At 40.5% G+C, this 13829-nt stretch overlaps 1 long non-coding RNA gene across 1 annotated transcript; it reads right to left on the bottom strand.

Annotated features, from left to right (window-relative positions):
- Positions 1-12882: 12882 nt before the first annotated feature.
- LOC124654204 lies at positions 12883-13551 on the bottom strand. Its single transcript, XR_006988254.1, has 3 exons — positions 13500-13551; positions 13185-13252; positions 12883-12992 (listed from the first exon to the last, which is right to left on the bottom strand). It is a non-coding gene; the product is annotated as an uncharacterized LOC124654204 (long non-coding RNA).
- Positions 13552-13829: the final 278 nt, after the last annotated feature.

The following is a 13829-nucleotide window of genomic DNA, read 5'->3' as shown; positions in this document are numbered from 1 at the left end:
CGGCTTTGTCTAATGCTTACCAATAGTTCAGAAACACACACACACCTATTCTTACACTTACATCCGGCCACTATATGCATCGTTGTCTCATAGATTCATTTTATATATCACTGCTGATGTCTGTTGCTCTTCAATTTTCATATGCAGACTGAAACTGCTAACCCTTCATTGGTCAAAAGGATTGCAACTGCTGCTGATGAGGCATCTGCAGAGGCTACCACTCTATGGCTCTATCTACCTTTCTAGTAGCTCCTTCACAGAGTTACAGGTATGTATTCTCAGTGGTTTAGCATGAATTGGCATATAGTAAAGTCTTGTTTTTAGTCTTCCTGCTTCTTACATTTGTATCAATTTTCACATGCGGTACTGTACCTTGTGAACTTCGTCCTATGATTAACCGAGATGTGTCCGCATGAAGGGTCTTTCACTATGCATGGCAATGGCAAATTGATGAACACCTACACGGTCTATGAGGTGTATGTCTACAAGACGCAGGCCATCACATATTTGTATGGACATGATTGGAGAAAGTTTGCTTTTGACTACGGTCTGAAGAAGGGCGACGAGCTGAGGATCAGAAACTCAAACGGACATATATACGTAACTGCTTACAGAGTTGGAGACACTTCCAAATATATAATATGTAATTTTTTTCTACTCATATCTTTTGATAACTGTTCTGAGCAGTTGTTCTAAATCATTCCCTCTGTTCTAGCTTGCTGGGTTTAACATGATCAAAGCTGCAGATCCCCTGATGGAACATGAGCGGATGTCACAAAGGGCAACCACACCAGCACCGGCACCGGCTTCCCACTCTCCTGCATCAGCACCGGTTCCCGTACCAGCTCCGTTTATCGCATCTACCCAGCCAGTCCCCTACATCGAGCATTGGTTCCCGTAGAGGCCCCATATACTACACCCGCCCAGCAGGCTCCCGCATCAAGACTCGGTTCCTCTAGCTGCACCGTTCATCGCACCTGCCCAACAGCCTCCTCCATCGGCACCGGTTCCTCTAGAGGCACCGCTTCCGCACCTCGCCCAGCAGTCTCCCGCATCGGCACCAGCTCGTGTACCAGCCCAGTGCTCCCGCACCTGCCCCGACCCGGATCACCGAGGTCTCAGCTCATTGCCGTGGCCACCCGTGTGGTGACCAGGACGCATCCGAAGGCTATGTTCGTGAGTATATGACAAGCATAACTGCTCTTATCTTGATGTCTTCTCCGCGCAAAGTCTCACATGGTTCGGTGCATTGGTGCCATTGACTAATTTTTGGTGGTATCTCTTGCTTTGAATCAGAAATTGCCTAAAAGTATCGCCAAGGATCTCAATGTCTGGCCGAAGGGGCAAGATTTCCCTCGTCATGGAGAGTGAAGGTCTCACCGTGGAGGGACGGTACTCCGTCGGTCCCACGGATGGCCGCTTGGGCTGTTACTTCCATGTGGAAAAAGTTCATTGACGGTGCCAAACTTCGCATTGGATCAAAGTTGAAGGTCAAGATCTTTCGATGCCGCTGTGACATGCTGGTCATAAAGTTCGCGGTTGTCTAGTTCTGTTGCCCCATGAGCCCTTAGCAAATGCATTTGTAGTTATACTTATATAAGGTTATCTTATCCGAACTGCTAATTAATTGTATGGGTGGTAAAACTCCGGCAAGCTTTTGCTCTTAGCAAGTATGTATGTATGATCGCCTATTATGATAACTAATGTTTGTGTTCATCTTAATTTGCATTTCCGTTTTAGAAAAAAACTTAATTTCTATTTTGGCTGACTTGTTAGAGAACTATCAGATTGAACCCACAACATGATTCAAATAGATTCATTACACCGAGCCACATGTCTTGACCTTGCTATACACTACTTCCATTAATCAGTGCAAGAAGGCTTACCTGAGCTGCCTGAACCATGGCAGATTCGAATCCACCTTATCTATCTAGAAATACAACCTTTGTAGAAAGAGGATTTGCAGTATGGGGAGGCTGACATTGGGGACCCATGAGCCAGCAGCGTCGTCAACGTTTTAAAGGTGGCAGGAGATCGAAAGAAAAATAAGCCAAAAATCAGTTGGTAAACAAATTCAACAAAAGAAACATTTACCTTTCCGAGAGGATGACATGCGGGACCCATGAGCCAGCGAAGCATCCTCAACTATTTCAAGGCGGCAGGGGATCAAAAGAAAAAAAGGAAATAGCCAGAAATTAATTAGGGTCAAAAATAAATCCATCAAAGGAAACTTTTATTGTTCATAGAGGATGACATGTGGGACCGACTTGCCACTGCGTCGTCATCGTTTCAAAGGGGCGGGGGATCAAAAGAAAAAGGCAAATAGCCGTAAATTAGGGGAAAAAAATAAATCCAACAAAGGAAACTTTTATTGTTCATAGAGGATGACATGCGGGACCCATGAGCCGACAGGCTTCCTCAACGTTTCAAAGTCGGCATGAGATTGAAAGAAAAAGGCAAGTGACATAATATCGAGAGCCAAAAATAATCCAAGAAAGAAACTTTATTGTACATAGAGGATGACATGCGGGTCCCATTTTATAGCGAGCGGTCTCAACGCTTCCAAGGCGGCACAGGACCGAAAGAAAAATGAAGTAGCCGGAAATCAGGGTGTGAAAAAAATCCAAGAAAAGAAAGATTTCAATTGGGTCGTATCCGGACATCCGGGCCTTCGAACTATCCTGCCGGGCCTTTTGACTCGTACAATTTCAGCCCACTCCAAAACAGGAAAGGTCGAATTTTTCTAAAAAAAAAACGGGAAAGTCCTATGCTTCGCAAAAACAAAAAACAAGGAGATTCAACATATAAGTTTGTTTGTGTAGATATAAAGATTTAATTTATCCGTTTGCAATAGCTCAGAGCGAAATACAACGTTTATTGTCTGCAAAATAAAATATCACATGTTTCTTGTACGGGGAGGCTGACATCGGGGACCCATGAGCCAGCAGCGTCGTCAATGTTTCAAAGGCGGCAGGGGATCGAAAATAAAAAAAGCCAAAAATCAGTTGGTAAAAAAATACAAGAAAAGAAAACATTTATCGTTCTGAGAGGATGACATGCGGGACCCATGAGGCAACAGCATCCTCAACGTTTCAAAGTCGGCATGAGATCGAAAGAAAAAGCCAAGTGACATAATATCGAGAGCCAAAAATAATCCAAGAAAAGAAACTTTATTGTACATAGAGGATGACATGCGGGTCCCATTTTGTAGCAGCGGTCTCAACGTTTCCAAGGCGGCACAAGACCAAAAGAAAAATGAGGCAAGCAGATTCTCAACAATTCCAAGGCGGCAGGGGATCAAAAGAAAAAAAAGGAAATAGCCAGAAATTAATTAGGGGTCAAAATAAATCCATCAAAGGAAACTTTTATTGTTCATAGAGGATGACATGTGGGACCGACCTGCCAACAGCGTCTCATCGTTTCAAAGGGGGCATGAGATCAAAAGAAAAAGGCAAATAGCCAGAAATTAGGGGTCAAAAATAAATCCAAGAAAGGAAACTTTTATTGTTCGTAGAGGATGACATGCGGGACCCATGAGCCGACAGACTTACTCAACGTTTCAAAGGTGGCATGAGATCGAAAGAAAAAGGCAAGTGACCAAATATCGAGAGCCAAAAATAATCCAAGATTTATTGTACATATAGGATGACATGTGGGTCCCATTTTGCAAGCAGCGGTCTCAATGTTTGTAATGCGGCTTGAGATCAAAAGAAAAAGAAAGTAGCTAGTAATTAGGGGGTGAAAAAAAATCCAAGAAAAGAAAGTTGATGGACATAGAGGATGACATGCGGGTCCCATGAGCCAACAGCTTACTCAACGTTTCAAAGGGGCAGGAGATCAAAAGAAAAAGGCAAGCGAAAAATCGAGAGGGTGAAAAAAATCCAACAAAGGAAACTTTTATAGCACATAGAGGATGACATGCGGGTCCCATGAGCCAGCAGGTCTCTCAACGTTTCAAACGTGGCATGAGATCGAAAGAAAAAGGCAAGTGAAAAAATATCAGGAGCCAAAAAATAATTCAAGAAAAGAAAGTTTTATAGTACATAGAGGATGACATGCGGGTCCCATTTAGCAGTAGCGGTATCACCGTTTGAGAGGCGGCAGGGGATCGAAAGAAAAAGGCAAGTGAAAAAATATGAGCAGCCAAAAATAATTCAAGAAAAGAAAGTTTTATAGTACATAGAGGATGACATGCGGGTCCGATTTAGCAGCAACGGTATCACCGTTTGAGAGGCGGCAGGGGATCAAAAGAAAAAATAAATTGCCAAAAATCAGAGGGTGAAAAAAAACCAAGAAAATGAACTTTTATAGTACATAGAGGATGACATGCGGGTCCCATGAGCCTGCAGGTTCCTCAACGTTTCAAACGTGGCATGAGATCGAAATAAAAAGGTAAGTGACCAAATATGAGGTGCCAAAAATAATTCAAGAAAAGAAAGTTTTATAGTACATAGAGGATGACATGCGGGTCCCATTTAGCAACAGCGGTATCACCGTTTGAGAGGCGGCAGGGGATCGAAAGAAAAAGGTAAGTGACCAAATATGAGGTGCCAAAAATAATTCAAGAAAAGAAAGTTTTATAGTGCATAGAGGATGACATGCGGGTCCCGGTTATCGGCAGCGGTATCACCGTTTGAGAGGCGGCGAGGGATCGAAAGAAAAAGGCAAGTGACCAAATTTGAGGTGCCAAAAAAAACTCCAAGAAAAGAAAGTTGATTGCACATAGAGGATGACATGCGGGTCCCATTTAGCGAGCAGCGGTCTCAACGTTTCCAAGGCGGCAAGGGATCAAAAGAAAAAGGAAGTAGCCAGAAATCGGGGGTCAAAAAAATCCAAGAATAGAAAGAATTTTGGTTCATAGAGGATGACATGCGGGACCCATGATCCTGCATCGTAAACGGCTCGATCGGAGAACGTTGAACGAGATGGCGCGATCGGAAAAAAAAACAATGCCAGAGAGGCTGCCATCTGGGCCCTACATCCCTCGGCGGTGCGGATTTGCGTTGACTCGGCCGGCGAACCCGAGAATTCGCGATGCACCACGTCCCGGGCCACCATACGCGACGTGTTGGCCGCTTTCGTCGGGCTAGGTGGCCTCAAAAATGAGAAAAAAAAAGTTTTGACATGCACCACGGAGGGACCCAAAATCGTCGGCCATGGTACACCAGCAACCACGGCGCGACTTCAACTTCGTCGGCCATGGCAACTTTTCTTGTAGTGGGATCATCGATCGAGTGTGCACACACATTATTAGATCGAGGCACCCACGCCTTTACGCATAAAGCTAGTGCATGCGTATATATGTGTGTTTATTGGGCCACCAACGATATATAGATGATCGAGAGAGAGATTGAAATCCCCAAGAATATGTTCAAATATACAATAAAATATATGCACGAATGCATTGTAGGCCATGCATGCACACTAATTATATATATATATTATGAGGCAACTTAATCAAATGTGTTTTCATTCGAGAGAACTTGTCAAAATTCAAGTTAATTAATTTATCACGATAATTATATAATTAATTAATGAATCTCGTCAGGGATATGTTATACAACATGATCGATATAGGCCATGTATATTTTAATTGGTGTTAATCTACGGTTTGCTAGCTATCTGCTACATATAGAGCATGTTTTTATTAGATCGGGTTATAGCTAGCTAGTATAGTTTAGGGTTATGTGTTTTAATTAAGTAGGGTTGATTAGCTAGCTAGGGTTAGTTACATATATATGGTTTAGGGTTAATGCATGGCACATTTAATTTAATTAGAGGACCGCAAGGCACCCCCTGGCCTGCTCGATGCACAATTAAGTGTCGTTGGCCTATACATAGGGTTTAATTAGGGTTTTAGGGTTAGCTAGGGTTTAGGGTTAGGGTTAGGGTTAGGGTTAGGGTTTAGGGTCTAGGGTTTAGGGTCTAGGGTTTAGGGTTTAGGGTTAGCTAGGGTTTAGGGTTAGGGTTAGGGTTAGGGTAGGGTTAGGGTTAGGGTTAGGGTTGGGGTTAGGGTTAGGGTTAGGGTTAGGGTTAGGGTTAGGGTTTATGGTTTAGGGTTTAGTGTTTAGGGTGTTTAGGGTTTAGGGATTAGGGATTAGGGACTATTAGGGATTAGGGATTTAAGGTTTTAGGGGTTGTTTAAGGTTTAGCGATCATCGATCGAGTGCGCACACACATTATTAGAGGCACTCGCGCGCGCCTTTACGCATAAAGTGCATGCGTATATATGTGTGTTTTTGGGCCACCAACGATATATAGATGATCGAGAGAGAGAGATCGAGATTGAAATCCCCAAGAATATATATGTTCAAATATACATTAAAATATATGCACGAATGCATTGTAGGCCATGCATGCACACTAATTATATATATATTATGAGGCAACTTAATCAAATGTGTTTTCATTCGAGAGAACTTGTCAAAATTCAAGTTAATTAATTTATCACGATAATTATATAATTAATTAATGAATCTCAGGGATATGTTATACAACATGATCGATATAGGCCATGTATATTTTAATTGGTGTTAATCTACGGTTTGCTAGCTAGTTGTTATATATAGAGCATGTTTTTATTAGATCGGGTTATATCTAGTATAGTTTAGGGTTATGTGTTTTAATTAAGTAGGGTTGATTATCTTGGGTTAGTTGCATATATATGGTTTAGGGTTAATGCATGGCGCATTTAATTAATTTAATTAGAGGACCGCGAGGCACCCCTGGGCTGCTCGATGCACAATTAAGTGTCGTTGGCCTATACATAGGGTTTAATTAGGGTTTATGGTTAGCTAGGGCAGAGGGTTAGGGTTAGGGTTAGGGTTTAGGGTCTAGGGTATAGGGTTTAGTGTTTAGGGTGTTTAGGGTTGAGGGTTTAGGGATTAGGGATTTAGGGTTTTAGGGTTGTTTAAGGTTTAGGGATCATCGATCGAGTGCGCGCACACATTATTAGATCGAGGCACCCGCGCCTTTACGCATAAAGTGCATGCGTATATATGTGTGTTTTTTGGGTCACCAACGATATATAGATGATCGAGAGAGAGATTGAAATCCCCAAGAATATGTTCAAATATACAATAAAATATATGCACGAATGCATTGTAGGCCATGCATGCACACTAATTATATATATATTATGAGGCAACTTAATCAAATGTGTTTTCATTCGAGAGAACTTGTCAAAATTCAAGTTAATTAATTTATCACGATAATTATATAACTAGATGACCCGTTGCGCTATCGCGCAAGTGCAAATGAAAGTGTATTAATATGCCAATGAATGCTGATATATAGGACGGTAATTTAATAAATAATTTATTTTGGTGCTTAAATCTATATTTTTGGTGATGGTTCATGTCTTGAGTTGCTATATACGCATCAAATATGGCGTTTATTTCTTGTTCCTCTAAATTTTACAGAATTATACAGGATGTTTCATACCAAAATAGTTGTAAGACGATCTTTCATGTATTGGTCATTCAAAGTTAATGCGGAGAGTATCCACGGTTCTATTAGATTCGCCTTCCATTTTTGCCATGAGATTTTGTTTTCCCATTTTATGCTATTGTCCATTGATATTAAATATTTCACAAATTCTATAACTTATCACGCTTTACCGGAACCACATTGGTAAGCACCATATGGTATATAACTAAATCATCAATATATCGCGTGGATGTTTGCACAAGTGAACCGAAACACTTGCTGGAAGTAGATGCATCTGTTATGAACCTTTGATATGATCCATTCACATAATCCACGGTTAGAAATAAACCGAAATAAACAATGACCAAACCAAAATAAACAATAAATTTCGTAGTCTGAAAACTATGCATCTTCCTCAAATCAGGCAGGGAAATATTCATTGGCAAGAGCACAAAACTCAGCATTAGAAATCTTGTTTAGTGAAGATCCTAAATAGTGCCTTTGATATGTTTGTAACTGCAGACCTAAACTAAATAATCACATGATCGTGTGAACAAAGCAAGAACAAAAAACAAATATTAGCCTATAATATCCCAAAATTTGGAACCAATACACTCCAGCCTAGTGAGTATGTTAACATGCCAACGTACTATGTAAGATGAAGCTATGAAACAGGAGAACCAAGTTCCTAAAAAGGAGATCGAACGCAATAAACAGAACTACCAGTGTGTGAATATATCATATGTGCATTACATCCGATGACACTTACAATTATATAGTTCTTACATAGCAAGAAAAAAATAGATACATGTGATGTTCAGCTGGTGCAGCTATTTAAACGGACACACAAACTGTAGTTGACCGCATATACAACGCCTGCAATACTTGCATACATTATGTAACCAGGTTCCAAACATACCATTCGATTTTTTTTTGAAAGTCATACCATTCGAAATTGAGTGCCTTTAGCAGACACAATTACAGTAACATGTACCTTTGCAATGAGGCTCTGCCACTCATCAACTCCAACACGATCACATGCCGATGGCGCACGGACATGCTCCGAGCTGGCCGTGGATGCTGACATATTTCATGAAGAATTTGATGTCAAAAATAAACCTCTTTCAGTTAGATGTCCTCAACAAAACTCTCACTATTTGTAAACATGATGGTTTATACTGAATTTTAATTTGATGTCAGTGTCATACAATCTACAAAGATTAATCTAAGGCCTAAAACCAGCAAACGATTCTAGCTCTAGTAATATAGCACAAGTCATCGTTTTCTCTTGCCACTCGCTTGGAGGCGATTGCCGAGCTCAGTTCCTTCAAGATATATACACAAGATATCAGCTCGGCCAAGGCTGAGCTCACCCAAGGCTGCATGCAACTCGAGTGAGCATTAATTATGTTATAAAATAATTAAAAACACAAGACCATATAAATTCTAGCACATGCTATTACCAAAGATAGTATTATCAGTGATCGGTAATGTTATTAACATGTATATATGATCTCTGATTTGCATGAATGCGAAACAGGAATCCTGAGTATGGGAAGATTAGAGAAGGATACTGCTAATTCATTTCATAATAAAACTGGCAAGATAATGGATATTGAACTATCAGGAAAAGTGTCACAGCAGAATTATACTTCTGTATGGAATTAAAAACGGTGCAGAGGTACTAAGTGCAGAATGAAGATGTTTTCTTACTCAAAGAGGAGGACAAGAGATATGCTGAGACATCCTTACACACCTAATTATCACCTGATAAGAACTGTTGATTTGGAGGATGAGAGGGCGTGGAAATATGTCAAGATATTAGACCTGCAATTCTACACACAAAGCATATGTACACATGACACACACACGTAAAGCATATGTACATGAAATCTATTAACAAGGTTCACTTCTCAATTCGGGAAAATATTAGAAGGAATTCACATTTGCTCACCCAAGATATTAGAACTACAATTCTACCACTGAAGTCTTAGCTGGCACTATATTTTTACTGATTATAGACATAAGTTGCACTACGAACATAAGAAAATATGTTACCAAGGAAGAATGCATGATATATGGACTAACAATTTTTGCCTCAACATATTAATAATAAAACTTTGACAGGAAAACTGAAGAAAAGTTTGAGTGGTACAATCTTCATCATAGGACAAAAGAAACACATATAGGATGTGTTGGCTTCAAAAATTCAGAAAATAATTTGTGCAAAAATATCAAGTATTCAAAGAGAGGAAGAAACTAAAATGGCAAAAATATGAAACATCGTCAGGTCACCTAGGCCACCAAAGAATAAACCAAAGCAAATGAAATCTGAACCTGTACATACAGAACTTTCCGAATCAACGATCAGCCTGCGTTTTTAACGGCTAATCGCGACATGTTCTCGGCTAGGTGATGGAACCGAAAGATTTCCTTTTGAAAAAAAGGTAGCACAGGCAAAAGGAGGACATTTATATTCAAGAACAAACAAATGGTCAAGAACGAATGGCAAAAGAAAAAAAAACAAATGTTCAATAATTGGTCTTAAACATTATAAACTAATTGGGGTACTTCATCTACATGGATGGGAAATGCCTTTCTTTAGTAGTATTATTCTACATTTTTTCGAGGTTGAATAGAGATACTATTCAATTCATTTGCCCCCGTGCAAATGGGTTGAAGAGAAACATATTGAAACCATAAGCTTTACCTTAGGAGTTGTGACCTATTAACATGTTATTGTAAGGACGATTACTTAATATGTAAACTTATGTGAAACAACATATTATATTTTGTTTGGAAATAATAATTGATGTGACTGAATGGCGCAAGTGCTGGATCTCGGTATCGTAGGAATCTATACACAACTTATGCCCTGAGAGAAATTCTTTGGCAATGGGCAGTATGAGTTTGCAGCGTGGCTTCCTTGGCTTCGATATGTTGTTCGCTGAACATGGCTTCGTTGTTTTTAGAATGTTTTTCTCTTTGTATATGTTGTTTGCTTGTAATTTTATTGATTTGTAAGTTGGTATTCAACATCTACGTAACAAACCTGGCCACATATGGGTCTCTATTAATCTAATGACAGACACTTGACTTCCTTCTACTCCCTCCGTCCCGTTTTAATTAACTCGATCGTAATTTTACAAAAAAACTATGTTGTTTTTTACTCTCTACCCGCACGTCCTCCTCGTCACGAATCAGGCCGTCGGACATTCCGCTCGACCCAGCCCAACCGTTCCGCTCCGCGCCTATATCCCCAATTCTCCCCAGCCGCAGGGATCATCCGGAATCACATCATCAATGCACTACCGCAGGCCGTCCTCGAAGCGATCAAGCTCCCGATCGTAGGACCACCTCCCGTCGACCAGGCTCCCGTTCACCCCCTTGCCGGGAGCGGGAGGGCAGCCCATGGAGAGCCACATCCTGGCGCAACCGTACGAGTAGCCGCCCGCCTCCGCGCGCCTGGCGACGACGCTGACCACCTCCTCCGCCGCCTGGCCGACGACGATCTCGTTGGCCCAGTATTCGTCGGACGATGATGATCCCTGCTGCTATTCATACGCCTTTGTTTCCCTCGATCGATCCCAGCTGGACCCATCGATCGATTGGCGAGCTGGTGGTAGATCTTAGGGAGTCTGTTTTAAAATTTGAAACTGTATAGGACGGGAATGTAAAAATCAATTTCTGAAGCGTTTTTTCTCCCCCAAGTTAATTAAAACGGGACGGAGGGAGTACGTGATTCATTTACTTCAGAGTCGGAATTATTTGACTATATGCCCAGGTGACAGGGTGAGAATTTAAACCACAAGTTCTGTCTCGTTTTAGCGCATGCTGCTACCTTGTTGATGCCAGTCCTTAGGGTGGTACAAATGCAATCACTTGTAAGGAGCCTAAATGTATTCAGTCCTTAGGGTTTTGAATGTATTCATCACTTATAAGGAACTCTAATGTATTAATGTGATACATAGATCGATGAAGAGCTCAATATGTCTAAGCACTAATTTGAATTTATCACTAAGAAAAGCATATTGTTGTCAAAGATCACATATACATTTTTGCTCATTACTCCTTGCACTAAAAATTAAAACTTAAGTCACTTGGCAATAATTTGTATGTACACCATATGGATCTCCTCTTTGGGCGTATCCTGGATCAGCCGTAGCAGGCACTCTTACTCAAGTTGTGCGGCAGACACTGCAATATTAAACATCAGGCCACATTGTGTATTGAACAGCAATGCAAAACTATAGCGATCATGGATCGCTAAAACTACAAAAAAAACATCACTGTTTATCCTTTCTAAGGAATCCAAATCAATAGTGGAACAAATATTAATAATGAAAGAGTTTGTTATATAGTACATAATTAGTTCCTACTTCATGACTGATGTCTCATATACTTGTGCATCCATCAAGTATAAAAATAATACTTACGAAAGAGAAACTACAAGCACGTAATAAAAAGCAAAAACAATTACTAACCATGACTGGTGTGCGATCAAGCATTCTAAGGTTTACATAATACCAAGAAGATGACACAACTTAAACGACACATATTTGCTTGACAGTCACGTGCTAAGAAAAATGACAACTTAAACGACACATATTTGCTTGACAGTCACATGCTTAGAATGCTTAATCGCACACCAGTCATGACACAACAAATGTATATGGCAAAACTGAAACGACACATATTTGCTTGACAGTCACATGCTAAGAAAAATGTAAGTACTTATCATTCATCACAAGATTCAAAGAATCTCCAGGCAACTGACCTGATGAGAACCTAGTTCGCAATCGAGGTAAAAACTTGATATAAATGTGTGCAAAAGATTAAAAAAAGGATTAAACTTCGCATGATCAAGCATGTCAGAAACACAATAGCTTCTGTTGCAAATCTGAATATACCAATAGAGCATCAGTAGAGTAATCAATTAGAAAACTAAACAAAGCATCATCATGTACTCTTCTAATCATCTAGCATAAATGACATCCACTAAGGTACTATTCGAACGAGACAACCAGCATATCAAATATTTTAATCGGTTAATCAAGCATGCATCTAACATCCAAATGCCAACATCTCACATGGACCAGCTAGTAGCTAACCTCCAAATGCATGCAGCTAACATCCGAATCCAACAAATACTACTACTATTATAGAGGCACAACCACACCACGAGCATACAGTAGAAAGAAAGGAGGCACATTCTAAATAGGAGCAGGTGGGCGGAGAGGTGAGAGTTGATGAGGAAGAGAGGAGTCATACCTTGCCACCCTCCTGGGAGAGGGTTGTGCCATGCTAGAGAGGAGGAGGCTGGCCGACAAGACAAGAAGCTGGCGGAGGAGGATGTTGGTGCAGATCCGGCAGAGGATCAAGCTGGCTGCCGCTTGAAAGGTGAGAGCTCCTCTCTCAACCAATTTACGTGGACTGGTTTGCTCATCTCTCGCTTTCCTCTCTTTTCCCTTACTTTGGGTGCCCAATTTTCCTCCCTTACCGCCCCAATTTCTCTTTGTCGCTTGAGCTGGCACATGCTCTTTTGTTTCCCACTCAACCTGCACCTGATCAATAACAACAGTTTCAGTGAGCTTTAACTAAATATACTTATCAACATAAATAAAGAATCAGCAGTCTACCATAAGGGATTGTATTTGTTGAACACATCATATTAGCATGACATGATATGACCAGGATGCATAGAAAATGTATCTGATGTTAAGACGGATATAGAGCCTGAATATAATTTTACTTACAAAATTTATATTTACGAAGCCTCAATATAGCTATTTGAAACCGATCTACCCAGGAAGCTAATTTCCAACTGAAAAAGAAGCAAGTAAAGGATTATTTAGAAATAAAATAATGATGTATAATTTGAAACACCATTCTGTAGTTACTACTTTTCATTTCAAAGTATGGTTCAGAATTATATGGATTTAATAAGTTCCCAATCTAAAACCCAAAAAATCAACAAACAAAGCTAAGAAGTTTTCAGTTAATAAGTTTTCAGTCAGATGGTATCATCCGCAGACGCAAAAGGCTGCAGCGCAAAGACCATATCTGCTTACCGTGATCCCAGCAACGTGCAGGTTCATCCCATTTTAGATAATATTGTATATATATGCCTATATACTGAATCCTAGAGGAAGACAGAAAAGCAGGAAGCAACATTCAGATCCAACAAGCCAACAAAAAACACACCATAATGTGGACACATACCAAAGGCGGCAAGCAAGTATCCAAACCAAAACAGGGAACAGAGGATACATGTGGAACTTTGGCAATGTATATCCTTAGTTACCTGCAAGATAGGTCAGTTAGATTGCATACACCACCACGAAAATAGTGGCACGAAGGAAAGTCTACAAAACTGCTTTTGCCAGAAGTAGATGAATACT

Source organism: Lolium rigidum, chromosome 5 (assembly GCF_022539505.1).
Source record: "Lolium rigidum isolate FL_2022 chromosome 5, APGP_CSIRO_Lrig_0.1, whole genome shotgun sequence".
Classification (NCBI taxonomy): Eukaryota; Viridiplantae; Streptophyta; class Magnoliopsida; order Poales; family Poaceae; genus Lolium; species Lolium rigidum.
This window is presented reverse-complemented; position numbering and strand designations above follow the sequence as displayed.